Source organism: Lontra canadensis, unplaced genomic scaffold (genome assembly GCF_010015895.1).
Source record: "Lontra canadensis isolate GAN:19392208 unplaced genomic scaffold, GSC_riverotter_1.0 scaffold11, whole genome shotgun sequence".
Classification (NCBI taxonomy): Eukaryota; Metazoa; Chordata; class Mammalia; order Carnivora; family Mustelidae; genus Lontra; species Lontra canadensis.
Window position 1 is genome coordinate 23,836,657 of NW_022631005.1, and position 17,166 is coordinate 23,853,822.

Here is a 17,166-nt window from a genome sequence, read left to right on the forward strand (position 1 = left end):
GCAGGCAAGATCCATCAAACCATACTAATCCTTGAGGGTGAAAGTTTAAGAAGAAACAATATTTTCATATTCTTAAAAGATACATTCCTCAATATATGCTTTATTACAATGGAAATAGAATAACACTATATAGAAGAAATACAGCAGATGCTGTAGAGTTACTATTTTTTTCCTTTTTTAATACATATAGATATAATGTTCCACTTGATGTCATTCACTGAGAATGGCATATCACTTCTGTGATATTCTTCTCCAAAATTTATAACTTCAACTACATTGTAAAAAAATAAAATAAAATAAATCAGAACAAAACAAACTCTACAAATTAAGGGGGTCTACAAAATTCTAAATCCATATTTTTCAAAACTGTCAAGATAAAGAAAACAAGGGAAGACTGAAGATCTGTCACAGATTAGAGGGTGAAAAAAGTCAATGACAAATTAAATGTTATTACTGACTTGGATCTCAGAGTGAAAAAAAGATATTAGTAATAATAATGGTGAAATATCAATAAGTTATATAGTTTAGTTAATAACTAATTTCTTAGTTTCAATAATGGGAATGTAAAATGTTAAAATTAGGGCCAACTGAATGAAGGCTGTACACCATTTTTGCAGCTGTTCTGTTAGTCTACATTTATTTCAAAATAGGTTTTAAAAAATGAATTTTACCCACTCATTAAGATAGGACTTTTGGCCAATCATTTCTCTGTTTGGGGGGGGAGAGTAATTATTTTAGATAATTGAAAGTAACAGAACAGTATTTATTTACTTGAGTATATATTCACTAATTCCTCATTCATTCCTTCATCCATCCAACCATCCATTCATTCACTCACTTAAGAGTATTCCAAGATTCAATTTTTACTGAATTACTTAGGTTTTGCAACATGTAAATATTCTTTTTTTTTAAGTCTGCTTTTTTTTTTAAAGATTTTATTTATTTATTTGACAGAGAGAGATCACAAGTAGATGGAGAGGCAGGCAGAGAGAGAGAGAGAGGGAAGCAGACTCCCTGCTGAGCAGAGAGCCCGATGCAGGATTCGATCCCAGGACCCTGAGATCATGACCTGAGCTGAAGGCAGCGGCTTAACCCACTGAGCCACCCAGGTGCCCCGTGTAAATATTCTTAAATGTACTTTGATATACTACTTAACACGGTTTCTCATGTTAGGATCTTATATGCTTAAATTTTACATATAGTATAAAATACATTTTCTCCTTTAAATAAGGACTACCGCACCCCTGGGGCAAATAATACATTATATGTCAATAAATAAATAAATAAATTAGTAAGTAAATAAATAAGACTACCCAGAAAATTCACATTAACATTAGTTTGTTAAAAGTCTAATTCTTATTGTGACTGCTATTGTGACTAATTTAATTTTAATATCCTACCAACCTTTACCAGTTATTATTAAATTGTCATCATTTACATATCTTATTTTTCATAAAATGCTTGGCAAATAGAAATGAAATCTGAGGAACAATAGAGCAATCTAAAGATACTGTCTTCTTTGCTCTTCTGTTTGCTTAGTTGCAACTATTTCCAAAAGGTTCTAAATGCAAGCTCAAAATCTACAATGAGACTATTAAAAGAAAAAAAAAAACCCTACTCTTATTTATCCTCTAAGCAAACAAAAACAGATATAATGCAAACATAGCATCATCTTTTCATTCAAATCATTGTGAATGATTCCAATATTCGAAAAGCTTTCGGTCACTAATCTATTAGACATGAAGTATGTTTAAACAGCAAAATAAATGAATATATGAAAACATTTCTGTGGGAACACAGAACCAACTATTTATATTGTTTACTTTGAGTCAATATACGGATTGATTTCTGACTTGATGTATACATTCCCAAGGGTTGTAAGCCTACCTATCACTCTCCTTGACAAAGCAGTAGGAAATCTGACAGTTGCCAGAAAAGATTTCAGAGAGTGTCCTAAAAATAAAAGGAAAGAGTGGACTCTTGATCTTCATTCAAATGATCTCAGCTCTAGAAAGTGCCAGGAGAATGAATAGAAGTGATAGTTTCATTTTGAAATACACTGCTAATTGATATTAAAATTATAATAATTAAGTCTTTGGAGTTAACTTGAACCAAAACTGTAAAGTTAATGACTTAAACTTGGGAATTGTTTTTTTTTTTTAGATTTTATTTATTTATTTGAGAGAGAATGAGAATGAGAGAGAGAGAGCGAGTGAACACACACAGAAGGAGAGGGAGAGAAAGAAGCATACTCCTCGCTAAGCAGGGAGCCAGATGCTGGACTGGATCCCAGGACTCTGGGATCATGACCTGAGTAAAAAGCAGAGGCCTAACTGATTGAGCCACCTAGGGACCCCTAAACTTGGGAATCTTAATGGAGATTATTTTACACTGTTTTTTCATTCTACTGTGACTTCTAACTCTGCAATCTTTGCACCTACTAGTGCAACCCCAGCACCCTCCAATACTCATGTATACATTTGTGTGGAAACTGGACTTGTATCACCATTCCTTCTTTCCTTTTCTTCCTCTCCTCCTTCCTTCTGAAAAATATCTATGAAGTGTTGATTACACACTAGGCTCTAGGCTAAGAGAACATTGTATATAAAACAGTTACAGCTCCTAATCACACACAAACTGTGTGGCTTACTGCTAGCAGATAAAAAGACAATAAACAAAAAAACAAGTATACACACATCTCTTGTAGTCTATGGTGCATCTCCTTAGCTTGCCTGATAGTAGCGTCAGTTAATGTAGGTTGTGGTAGACAGTCCTGGTGAGACCTGACTTACCTGGTGCCAATACTCCCAATTCCTACACTTAGCATCTTGCCACATTTCTTCCTCATTGTCTTCTCCAATATCACTATAACTATACTAGCCTCTGAGCACATGCTGTTAAAAAGGTTGGGGTTGGGGGTTGAAGGCCCTGGAGGCAATCCCCTGTGGGTGGAAGAAAGCAGCTGATATATAAATGCTCTAGCCTTTCTCTCTATTAGGAAGTCAATTCTAGCATGAATAATTACCAAGGGCTGCTAGAAGAATTGAGTATCTATAGTTTATTAATGTGAAATACATAATGTATCTTCATGCAGAATTTTCTTTATCCTACGAATTGCTCACTTTATTCTATCATATCTCCATTCTGCACTCCCTTCTCTCCCCAAAAAAATTTGCACTCAAGTCCTTGTCTCAAGTTCTGCTTTTAGGGATTCAAAAATTTAAAAGAAAAACCTTCAAATTCATTAAATATATAATTATAAATTACAATAGTTTTTGATGATTAACAAAGAATAAGGTTGTACAACAGAGAAATGTTTGTGGATTTTTCTGGGGGTTGGGAGGCTCATGACAAGTTAATTCTCCTGAAAATTGACCTGAGCAGCTTTTCTAAAGTATGTAAAGGGCACTGGCACCTGCTTAAATTATGAAATGCACTGATTATTACAATGGGCCCTATATTGAGTTTTGGGATGGTTTGTTTAAGCTTGGCAGTAGTGATTATTAATAGCAGTTATACTGATAATTTTATACTTTCTGAAAATCCTGGAAGGTTCTGCTATGGCACTTTTTACATAGCAAGAAATATGCCTACTTTGCTAGAAAGGGATATGAAACTCCAGCTAAGATTCTATTTTGAGCCTCCTGGCTCTACTGTTGTTTTAAGGCTACCTTGTAGCAGATGAATGGATTAAAAAAAAAATGTGGTCCATATATACAATGGAATATTATTCAGCCATCAGAAAGGATGAATACCCAATATTTACATCAACATAGATGGAGCTGGAGGAGATTATGCTAAGTGAAATAAGTCAAATGGAGAAATATAATTATCATGCGGTTTCACTTATTTGTGGAACATAAGGAATAGCATGGAGGACATTAGGAGAAGGAAGGGAAAAATGAAAGGCAGAGGGGAATCAGAGCCGGGATGAACCATGAGAGATTTTGGACTCCTGGAATCAAATTGAGGCTTTTAGAGGTGAGAGGGGTGGAAGGATGGATAAGCCCAGTGATGGGTATTAAGGAGGGCACATATTGCATGGAGCATTGTGTTATACACAAACAATGAATCATGCACAAACACTACCTCAAAAACTAATGATGTCCTGTATGGCAACTAACATAACATTTAAAAAACAAAACAAAACAAAACTACCTTGTGTTTTCTGATCAGACCAGAGAGTGAAAGCATGACAGTTATGGTTCTTAGAAAGCAAGAAAAATGAAAACTTGCATATGTGATATAGTCATTGGTCAAGATGTATATTCTAAAGAATACACGACAGAATATACATGCTATCTCATTGGTTAAGATGTATATTCTTTATGCTATCTCTGTCTTGTATCTTTTTCCTAAAATAAACCATAGGTTAGTGAGCATTGACATTTTGGATCCTATTACTCTTCTAACACTAAAACCTTAACTCCCAATGTTATGTAGAGGGAAACATATTTATCAGCAAGGAAGCTACATTACTTTTGTTATTATTTCTATTAAGAACAAATTATCCAGAGGCATGTTGGTTTAACATTGAAGAAGGTACAGTGTAATTTTCTGTATTGACTATCAATATATTTAAGATGAATATTTCTCAAACTGTAGACATAATACATTCCCAAAGATCAAACAGGATTTTCCCCCCTGGAATTAACAAGGTGGTTATAAAAGTCTAACAGAAATGCAAAGAACTGGATTAACCAAAGGTCCAAACAACAAGAATAAACACAATCTACTCTAAAGACTCATTATAAAGCTAGAATTATCAATGAAGTATGGAATTGGAGGCAAGGTGAATGAAAAAATTTATACAATAAAATAGAGAGTGCAGCATTAGACTTCCACGTACACTGACAACTGATCTTACAAATATGCAAAGTATACTCAGGAGAGAATGAATAGTCTTTTTGACAGATGTTACTGAGATTATGATATCCTTATGTTTAAAAAAACTTTGATAAATGTTTTCTGCCACATGCAAAAATTAATTCAGATTGGATCATACATAAAAATTGAAATCCTAAAACTATGAAATTTCCTAGAGAAATCTTAAGAGAAAATCTTCACCACACTGGGTTAGACAAATATTTCTTAGATATAGCAACAAAAGCATATTCCATAGAAGAGAATTTGATAAATTGGACTTTGTGAAAAGTAAAAGCTGCTGCTTCTCAAAAGTCAGTGTTAGGAGAGTAGAAACACATACTACAGACTCAGATAATATTTTTGCAAATCCTGTATCTGATGAAAGACTTGTAGATAAAATCCACAGAGAGGTCTCAAAAATCAATAATAAGAAAAAAAAACTAAAAACACTTAAATAGCTTCTTCAAAGAAGGTATAGATATCCAATAAATATATGAAAAGATGTTCAAAATCATTGATCAGTAAGGAAACATAAAGCAAGACCATGATGTCACTGGATCCCTATTGTAATGGCTTAATTTGGAAAAAAGGAAGAAGAAGAAGAAGAAGAAGAAGGAGGAGGAGGAGGAGGAGGAGGAGGAGGAGGAGGAGAAGGGAAAGAAGAAAAAGAACTGATTATATCAAGTGTTGGCAAGGATATGGAGGGACTGAAAGACTTATACATTGTTGGTGAAAATGTAAAATGGCTTTTTTGTGCTTGCAGTGGTGGTGGTGGCAGCAGATGCACCCTCTACATGCAGAACATTGCCTGTGAGTTCGTGGACCCGTACCTGCCTGGAAATGTACTGCCAACAACCACATCATGGTCACCAAGGACCACAGGTCCATCCAGATGAATGTGGCTGAGGTTGACAAGGTGACAGGCAGTTTCAATAGCCAGGTTAAAACCAATGCTATCTTTGGGGCCGTTTGCTGGATGGGGGAGTCAAATGACTCCATCCTCTGACTAGCAAAGGTCATGGGCAGCATTTCAAAGAACTTCTGACTGGAGAGGATTATGGATGTGGGATATTTGTCAAGAATAAATATCACCGGGGTGCCTGGGTGGCTCAGTGGGTTAAACCGCTGCCTTTGGCTCAGGTCATGATCTCAGGGTCCTGGGATTGAGTCCCACATCGGGCTCTCTGCTCGGCGGGGAGCCTGCTTCCCTCTCTCTCTCTCTGCCTAGCTCTCTGTCTACTTGTGATCTCTCTCTGTCAAATAAATAAACAAAATCTTTAAAAGAAAAAAAGAATAAATAGCACCCACTCCCCCCAAAAAGAAAGAAAATGTAAATGGCACATCCACTTCGGAAAACTGGTTGTTTTTGTGTTTACCATTTAATACAGCCATTCCACTACTAGGTATTTTCCCAGGAGAAATAAAAGCTTATCTGTGTATATAAAGAAAAGTACAGAAATGTTCTTAGCAACTTTATTTGTAATAGTCATAAATAAGGAATGCTCTAATAATAGGTAAGTAGATAAAAAAATTATAGTGCAGTCATACAACTTAATGCTACCCAGCAATAAAAACATAAATAAGATACATATGTAACATAATCCCTTCTTTATTATCCTGAATGAAAGAAACCACCATAGAAGAGGGTATACGGGGGGCACCAGGGTAGCTCAGGGTTAAGTGTCTGCCTTCCACTTGGGTCATAATTTTTTTTTAAGCTTTTATTTATTTATTTGACAGAGAGAGAAATCACAAGTAGGCAGAGAGAGGAGGGAAGTAAGCTCCCCGCTGAGCAGAGAGCCCAATGTGGGCCTTGATCCCAGGACCCTGGGATCATGATCTGAGCCAAAGGCAGAGGCTTAACCTACTGAGCCACCCAGATGCCCCACTTGGGTCATAATCTGGGGGTCATGGGACTGAGATGGGTGGAGTTGGCCTCCCTGCTCAGCTGGGAGTCTGCTTCTCCCTCTCCCTCTGCTCCTCCCTACTCCACTCGTGTTCTCTCTCTCTCTTAAATAAATAAGTAAATAAATAAGATCTTTAAAAAATAGTATATACTCAATTTTATTTATATAAAACTTAAACTAAAAAATGCAAAGTAATATATTCTGATGTATTTTGCATATAATATGCTGCATTTTGTTTTAGAAAGTTAATTATATTTTAAAGTTATTAAAATAAGTAAAAAGTATATATTTTAACTTTAACTTCACTTTTAGCATTATCAAAGCTCCACATATCTTTGTCTAAATCCAAATTTTGTCTGGTATCATACTCCTTTTTTCCATAAAACTTCTTTAACATTTATTTTAGTTAAAGTGTGCAGGTAATATAGTCTCTCAGCTTTCATTTGTTTAACTAATTCTGAATTTCACCTTCAGTTCTGAAAGATATTCTTTCTGGGTATAATATTCTAAGTTGAATTTTCCTTTTTATTTCATTACTTAAAGGATGACTCTCCAACGTCCTCTAGCTTACACTGTCTCTATTGGTGACTCTTAACGTACTTTATAATTTTATGCCGATGTACATAACGTGTTTTTTTTTCAATGATTGTCTTTAAAATTTCTTTGTTTGTTTTCGAAAGTTTGTCTTTGCTGTGTCTGGAGGTATCATTTGAATTTGTGAGTTTGTGTAGGTGTGTCTATGTTGGTTTATAACCTATTTTGAATTCACTATGTTTCTAGGATATATTGTTTAATATCTTTAATTTTGTTTTTGAAAATTTCTTGACATTTTCTCTAAAAATTGACTCTTTTCCTTTCTTCCTGGGATTCCAATTAGATTTTAAACATTATGTTTTCCTTAGCTTCTTGTTATGTTGACTGCCTTGTCTCTTGAAAAACTGTTGTTGTTGTTGTTGTTTGTTTGCTTGCTTCTTTGTTTACTTCTCCTTCTCTTGGCATTGTGTCCTTTTTCATTAAAAATCTTTGATTCTAGAAAACCTATGTAGCAAACATATATTGAACACTAAATTAATCAAGTATACATGAGTTATGTTTAGGTTTTCTACTCACTCTCGTTGTTTTCAAGACAACAGTTTCTCTTAATCAACCCTTGTATGTGGAGGGAGATAAGAGGATATTTCACAGCCTTAGTTCAAGTGCTACGACTGGTTGTCTAAAACTGAATCTACATAATTTCATGAAATATTTGGCCAATATTATTTTCCATTTCACACAGAACAAATTCCTACTTAAGGGAATAATCTTCAGTCATAGTCTCTTCTGAAATCCTTAACCATAATGATGCATACATTTGTTGGCTAGTAGACTGAATCATGAGGGATGGATTTATCTATATAGGTTGGATAGAATAGCTAGGTGTTAAATTTTTATTTGGCAAATGACATTTAGTAAAAAACACTAAGAGAATACTTTTGCAAGTGGTACTATGAAAATGTGGTGAAGTGTAAATAATGTACTAACTCTTTACCATGAAGTACAATGTGGGGATCCTAGGTTGTTCAATTGGTTAACCATCCAACTCTTGATTTCTCCTCAGGTCATGATCTCAGGGTTGTGACAGTGAGCCCTGCATTCAGCTCTGTACTCAGTGGGAGAGTCTGCTTGAAGATTTACTCTCTCCCTCTCCTTCTGCCCTCCCCCCTACCTCTCTCTTTCAAATAAATAGATAAATCATTTTTTTAAAAAGGAATACAATGTAATAAAACTAAACAAACTAGTCAGTTTCCTATATAGTTCTTAACATTAGGATAAAGTAAAATTTTACAGATAGCATTAAAGTGGTAGAAACATATTCAAAGTTAACTATGTTCTGTGTAGATCTGAATGAATTTGCGTCTTAGCCAACTATTTTGTATATTTGAAGATATAATTTAATCCTTCAAAATAACAATAATTTTAGTTCTTTTTTTCGGTTTTAGCATCCCCCTGTTAATATGAATCACTTTACTTGATCATGGGGGAATAGCTTTTCTTAAAATGCCTCAGAAATCATAACTTAAATGCAACTTTTATTATTGGTCATCCTACTCTATCAGAAAACTAAAAATAGATTTGGAGAGATAAGAAGATGGCAGTGGGGTAGGAGGACCCTAGGCTCACCTCATCCCATGAATACAACTAGATAACTATCTAATCAGCCTAAATACCCCAGAAATTGACCTGAAGATTGAGAGAACAATATCCAAAACTAATGGAAGAGAATAGGCCACACTGAAGAATGTGGGAAGGATGGACACATGGTGTAGGGGAGAAGCAGATCCTGCCTGCTGCAGAGGGGAAGGGGCCATGGTGGTGGAAAAGGGCAAGCAAGAGAGAACTTGGGGAGAAGAACTTGGGGAACAGGAGATGCCCTTAACCATTGGCTTGGAGAATGAGAGGGGCTGAATTTCCTTAATTCTTAAAGACACTTAAAAATTCCTCTAACACTTAAAAACACTTAAAAGCCTGGAGTTTTAAAGGTCAGTGGGCTTAGCTGGGATAGACTCCAGAGGGCACAGTGTTGTTCTTGGAAAGGAAGAATACAAACAACACGGGGAGTGCATCATGGAAACAATAATCCGAAGAGCACCTAGAGCACATAGTGGGGAGATTATTTGCTCTTCTTGGAGCATGTCCCTGAGACACAGCATTCATGGAGACACCTTTCTAGGAACAAAGATGCTCCATTTCCTTTCCCCACCTCTCAGCATAAACACAGCACCACCTGTAGGAAGCAGCACAGTGTGGACACTGGCTGCATAATTTGCTTGCACTAAGCCCCGCATGCCTAAACTCTGCTGGAACTGCCCTTCTCAGTCTTGCTTGCCTCAGTCCCAGTGTGGCAGACCCCTCCACTAGAAAATCAGTTCAGACCCCTGCCCATACCATTTCTCCCAACCAGTTTTGCAAGGTGTGGGTTCTAGCCTTGCAGGGTGACAGGTCTCATTTCATAAGCAGAGCAAAGTGCTAGTTAAAACTTGTCTCATTCAGCCTGAGAGTGAAATACTACCTACATTTTACAAGAAAGGCCTCTGCCGATGACTGATCTGAAGGACACAGCAGTCAAAATACAAGAGCAGAGAGCAGGCAGCACACATTGGAGGCCCTCCCTGAACCACCAGGCCCTGGGCACTGCATGACATCTTCTTCATAAGACTATTACTTTGAGGAGGGCAGATATCTGGCTTTTCTAACACAGAGAAGAAGGCAGAGACTTAGACGAAATGCTAAGAAGAAGGAATTTATCCCAAATGAAAGAACAAGATAAGGCCATGGCCAGATATCTAACCAAGTAAACAGATATAAGTAACAGGCCTGATGGAGAATTTAAAGCAGTGATGATAAGGATACTCACTGGGCTTCAGAAAAGAATAGAAGACATCAGTGAGGTCCTTACCACAGAGATAAAAGAATTTAAAAGAATCAATCAGAGATTAAGAATCCAATAAATGAGATTAGAAAAACTCTTGATGTAATGAATGGAAGGCTGAAAGAAGCAGAGGGATGATTTAATGACCTAGAAGACAAAGTAATGGAAAGTAATAAAGCTGAACAAAAGAGAGAAAGAATTATGCAAAATGAGAACAGACCTAGGGAACTCAGTGACTCCATAAAACATAATAACTTTTATATTATAAGAGTCCCAGAAGATGAAGAGAGAAAAAAACGTGCAGAAAGTATGTTTGAAGAAATAATAGCTGAAAACTTCCCTAATCTGGTGAAGGAAATAGATGTCAAGATCCAGGAGACACATAAAACTCCAATCAAAATCAACAAAAGCAGCCTACACCAAGAAAATGGTAATTAAATTTGCAAAATATAGTGATAAAGAAAAAAATCCTAAAAGCAGCAAGACAAAAGATATCCTTAACTTACAGTGGAAAACCCATGAGGCTAGCAAGAGATTTTTAAATGAAATTTGGCAAGCCAGAAAGTAGTGACATGATATGTTCAATGTGCTGAGTGGGAAAAATCTTCAGCCAAGAATACTCTATCCAGCAAGGCTATCACTCAGAATAGAAGAAGACGTAAAGAGTTTCCCAGACAAACAAAACCTGAGGAGTTCATGACCACTAAACCAGCCCTGTAAGAAATATTAAATGTGACTCTCTGAGGGGAAACGAGAGCTCCAAAGTGGCAGTATAAAGCAGGAATCACAAAAGCAGTAAAAATGAATATTTCTGTAGAAAAATAAGTCAAGGAACTCACAAAAGAGGTTATAAAATATAATAACATATACATAAAATGTGGGGAGAAGAGGAGAAAAGAATGTGTTCAAGCCTAATGATCATCAACTAATATAAACTGCTATTTGCAGAAGATGTTATATACAAACCTAAAGGGACCTGAATATGAAAAACCACTAGTAAACATACAAGGAATAAAGAGAAAGAAATCCAAATATATCACTAAAGATAATCAGCAGAACATAAAAGAGAGAAAGACAAGAAAAGGCCAGTGAAAATATCCAGAAATCCAGTAATGAAATGGTAATGAGTGCATATCTATCAATAACTTCTGTGAATGTGAGCGGAGTAAACACTCCAATCAAGAGGAATAGTGACAGAATGGATAAAAAACCAAGACCCATCTATATGTCCCCTACAAAAATACTCACTTTAGACATAAAGAGAACTGCAGATTGAAAATGAGAGGATGAAGAAACATTTATCATGCAAATGATGTCAAAAGAAAACCAGAGTAGCAATACTTATATAAGACAAAGTAGACTTTAAAACAAAGACTGTAATAAGAGACAAAGGACAGTATATAATAATAAAGATGATAATCCAACAAAAAGATATAACAATTGTAAATATTTATTCTCTCAATATGGGAGTACCCAGACATATAAAACAATAACAAATGTAAAGGAACCCATTATAATAATACAATAATATTAGGGAAATTTAACACTCCCTTACATCAATGAACAGATCATCTAAACAAAAATCAACAAGGAAACAATAGTTGTGAAGGACACACTGGAACCAGATGACCTTAAAGATAATATTCAGAACATTCCATCCTAAAACTCCAGAATACACATTCTTTTGAAGTACACATGGAATGTTCTCCAGAACAGATCAATCTTGGGCCACAAAACAGGCCTCAACAAATATAAGAAGACTGAAGTCATACCATGAAGCTGTTTTGACCACAACACTATGAATCTAAAAATCAGCCACAAGAAGAAAATCTAGGAAGACCACAAATACATGGAGGTTAAATAACCTGCTACAAAACAATGAATGGGTCAACCAGGAAATAAAAGAAGAAATAAAAAAGTACATGGAAACAAATGAAAATGAAAACACAACTGCATCCTTTGGGTGCAGCCAAAGTGACCCATTCTAGATGGAAGTATATAGCAATACAGGCCAACTCCAAGAAGCAAGAAAAATCTCAAATAAACAACATAACATTACATGTGAAAGAGCTAAGGGAAAAAAGCAACAAATAAGGCCTTAAGACAACAGAAGGAAAGAAATAAAAAAGATCAGAGTAAAAATAAATGATATGGAAACTAAAAAAAAAAAAAAAAAAAAATAGGTCAATGAAACCAGGAGCTGGTCTTTGAAAAAATGGGAAAAAAAATTATTAACTTCTAACAAGACTAATCAAAAAGAGAGAAGGACAGAGAGAGAAAGTGCTCAAACATAATTACAAATTTGAGAGGAGAAATAACAACCAAACCACAGAAATACAAACAATTATAAGAGAATATTATGAAAAATTATATGACAACAAATTGGACAACCTAGAAGAAATGGATAAATTCCTAGAAACATATAACATACCAAAACTGAAGCAGGAAAAAAATGCAAGATTTGAATAGATTGCTAGCAAGGAAATTGAATCAGTAATGAAAAAAACTCTCAACAAACAAAAGTCCAGGACAAATATGGCTTCACAAGCAAATTCTCCCAAACATTTTTTTAAAAGTTAATATCCATTCTTCTCAAACTCTTCCAAAAAATAGAAAAGGAATAAAAACTTCCAAATTCATTCTGTGAGGACAGCAGTACCCTGACTACCACAACCAGATACAGATACCGCGCCCCCCCAACACACACACACACTAACAAAAACAACAACAACAAAAAAAAAATACCTGAGAGAGCTACAGGCCATTATCTCTGATGAACATAGATGCACAAATCCTCAACAAAATACTAGCCAACAGAATACAATAATACGTTCAAAAAATCACCACAATCAAATGGGGTTTATTCCTGGATTGTGAATGTTTATTCACAATAGTCACAACTGAATCAAAATAATACATTACATAAATAAAAGAATGGATAAGAATCACGTGATCATTTCAATAGATGCAGAAAAATATTGACAAAGTACAAAATCCGTTCATGATAAAACCCCTCAACAAAGTAGGTTTACAGGGAACATATCTCAACATAATAAAAATCATCTATGAAAAATCCACAGCTAATATCTTCCCCAATGGGGGAAAAAAACAGAGCTTTTCCTCACAGTAGGAACAAGATAGGGATGTCCACTCCACCCAGTTATTTAACACAGTACTGGAAATCCTAACTACAGAAATCGACAACAAAAAGAAATAAAAGGCATCCAAGTTGGCAAGAAAGAAGTCAAACCTTCACTATTTCAAATGACATGACACTCGATATAGAAAATCCCAAAAGACTCCCCCAAAAAACTGCTGAAACTGGTAAACAAATTCATTAAAATCACAGGATACAAAGTCAACATACAGAAATCTGTTGCATTCTATACACCAATAGTGAAGAAGCAAAAAGAACAAATTAAGGAGTGATCCCATTTGCAACTGCACAAAAAAAAAAAAAAAAAAAAAAAACAAGGAAAAACAACTGCACAAAAAACCTAGGAATAAATCTAACCAAAGAGGTGAAAGACCTATACTCTGAAAACCATAGAACACTTATGAAAGAAATTGAAGATGACACAAAGACATGGAAAGATATTCTTTGCTCTTGGATTAGAAGAACAAATATTTTTTTAAATGTCTATACAGGGTTGCCTGGGTGGCTCAATTGATTAACTGTCTAACTCTTGGTTTTAGCTCAGTTCATGACATCAGGGTTATGAGATTGAGTCTCACACTGGAGTCTGCATGAGCTTCTCTCTCCCTCCCTCAAATAAATAAAATCTTTTAAAAAAATAAATAAAATGTCTATACTACACAAAGCAATCTACATATTTTAAATGCAAATTCTGTATCAAAGCACTAACAGCATTTTCACAGAGCTAGTATAAACAATCCTAAAATTTGTATGGAAGCACAAAAAAACCCCAAGTCACCAAACAACCTTGAAAAAGAAAAGCGAAGCTGGAGGCATCACACTTCTTTTTTATTTTAAGATTTTATTTATTTATTTGACAGAGAAAGAAAGATCACAAGTAGGCAGAGAGGCAGGCAGGGGAAGAGGGTAAAGAAGGCTCCCCACTGAGCAGAGAGCCTGATGCGGACTCAATCCCAGGACCCCGAGATTATGACCTGACCAAAGGCAGAAGCTTAACCCACTGAGCCACTTAGGTGCCCCGAGGCATCATACATCTGACTTCAAGTTATATGATAAAGCTTTATAATCAAAACAGTATGGTACCAGTACAAAAATTGATACATAGATCAAGGGAACAGACTAGAAACCTCAGAAATGAGCCCACAATGATATGGTCAATTAATCTTTGACAAAGCAGGAAAGAATATCCAAGGGGGAAAAAAAAAACTTTCTTCAACAAAACGTATTGGGAAAACTGGACAGCTACATGGAAAAGAACGGAACTGGGCCACTTTCTTGCATCAGACACAAAAATAAATACAAAATTAATTTGATAAATGTAGGACCTGAATCCATAAAGTCTTAGAAGTGAACACAGGCAGTAACTTCTTTGACTACAGGCTGTAGCAACTTCTAGTTATGTTTCCTGAGGCAAAGCAAACAAAAGGAAAAATAAACTATAGGGATTACATCAAAATTAAAAGCTTCTGTACAGTGAATGAAACAACAAACTAAAAGGCAGCCTATGGAATGGGAGAAGATATTTGCAATGACATAGCTGATAAAGGGTTAGTATCCAAAATATATAAAGCGTTTATAAAACTTAACACCAAAAAAAGAATAATCCAATTAAAAAATAGGCAGAAGACACAAACAGACATTCTTCCAAAGAAAAAAATACAGATAGTTAACAAATCCATGAAAAGATGCTCAATATCAATTATCATCAGGGAAATGCGAATCAAAACTGCAATGAGCTATCACCTCATACCTGTCACAAGGGCTAAAATTAACAACACAAAGAACAGCTGGTGTTGGCGAGGACATGGAGAAAGGACAAACCTCTTACACTGTTGCTGAGCATGCAAACTGTTGCAGCCACAATGGAAAACAGTATGGAGTTTCCTCAAAAAGTTAAAAATAGAATTACCCCACATCCAGCAATTGCACTACTACGTATTGACCCAAAGAATACAAAAATACCAATTCAAAGGAATACATGCACCTGAAATTTATAGGAGCATTATCTGTAATAGATGAATTATGGAAATAGCCCAAGTGTCCCTCAACCGATGAATGGATAAAGAAGAAGTTGTGTGTGTGTGTGTGTGTGTGTGTGTGTGTGTGTGTACATATATAATGGAATATTAATTAGCTATTAAAAAGAATGAAATCTTGCCATTTGCAGGGATATAGATGGAGCTAGAGAGTATTATGCTAAATGAAATAAGTCAGTAAGAGACAAATACCATGTGATTTCACTCACATATGGAATTTAAGAAACAAAACAAATGAGCAAAGGGGGAAAAAAGGCAAACTAAGAAACACTCTTAACTATAGAGAACAAACTGATGGTTAGTTACTAGAAGGAGGTGGGTAGGGGAATAGGTGAAAGAGGTGATGGGGACTAAGGGACACACTTGGTTGTGATGAGTTCCAGATGTTGTATGGAAGAGTTATATTATCTACCTGAAACTAATAGTACACAGTATGTTAATGAACTGGAATATAAATCAAAGTGTTAAAAAAGAGAAAACTAAAAACAAATTTGTATATACATTCACCAGTGATAATATTGATTTAGATTATTCTTAGATTTCCTTAGTTTTAATGTAATGTCCATTTTCTGTTCCAGAATTACATACAGTACACCACTTTACATTACCACTTTATGTTTAACTGTCCTGTCTCCTTAGGCTCTTCTTGCTTGTGACAGTTTCTTAGACTTCCTTGGTTTCTGATGACCTGACTGTACTGAAAAATAATTATCATGTATTTTGTGGGGTGCTCCTCTATTGTAATATGTTTGATTTTTTTTTTTTTATAATTAAACTGGAGTTAGGGCTTTTGGGAAGAAGACCACAGAAGTAAAAAATCATTTTCTCTTGAGGAGTCAAGATGGCAGAGGAGTAGCAGAGTGAGATGACATCAGGTCGCAGGAGTTAAGCTAGATAGTTATCAAACCATTCTAAACACCTACAAACCCAACAGGAGATCAAAGAGAAGAAGAGTAGCAATTCTAGAACAGAAAATTGACCACTTTCTCAAAGGTAGGATTTGCAGAGAAGTGAATCTGAAGCAATGGGAAGATAGACCGCAGGGGGAAGGGCCAGCTTGCAGTAAGTGGTGAAGCAATGGAGCACAAAATTTGAACTTTTAAAAGTCTGTCCACTGAGGGACATCACTCCAGAGGCTAAGGGGGGGTGGAGCCATCGCGGGGAGAGTGTGGTCTCAGGTTCTGGGGTCACAGAAGGATCCAGGGTGTCTGAGTATAGCAGAGCTCACAGGTATCAGAGCAGGGAAGCTGGCTACAGAGACAGAGCCAAGGAGTGAGCTCTCAGCTTGAGGTTACCTTAAACTGTGACCCATGGCACAGTCATACCACTGCTCTTTGAGCAGGAACGCTACAAGTGGCAGATCCAGGAAGACTCACCTTTATCCACTGGAAGAGCAGAGTGGCAGGAATCTGCTGGGTTTAGAGACTACAAATGGGGCTACGTGCAGGAGACAGAAACGCTTGGTCATAAGCCAGGTGAGCTCAGAGCACTACTGGAGACCAGGGAGATGGGAGTGATTGAGCACTTGTCTCTGAGGGTGCACTGAGGTGTGGGACTCTGAGTTCTCCAGGGCAGAGATTGGGAGGCTGCCATTTTCATTCCCATCCTGCAGAGCTCTAGGGAAAGCATTCAGGGAAAAAAACTTCTCAAGAGCGAACCTGAGCAGATTACTTAGCCTGGTCCCTGGCAAGGGCTACACAATTCTGCCTCGGCCAAAGACATTTGAGAATCACTATAACAGGCCCCTCCTCCAGAAGTTAAGCAAGAACATCCAGCCAAGACCAAGCTCAC

The 17,166-nt window shown here is 36.1% G+C and overlaps 1 pseudogene; it reads left to right on the plus strand.

The window, feature by feature from the left end:
• Positions 1-5,660: 5,660 nt before the first annotated feature.
• LOC116866948 lies at positions 5,661-5,911 on the plus strand (annotated as a pseudogene).
• Positions 5,912-17,166: the final 11,255 nt, after the last annotated feature.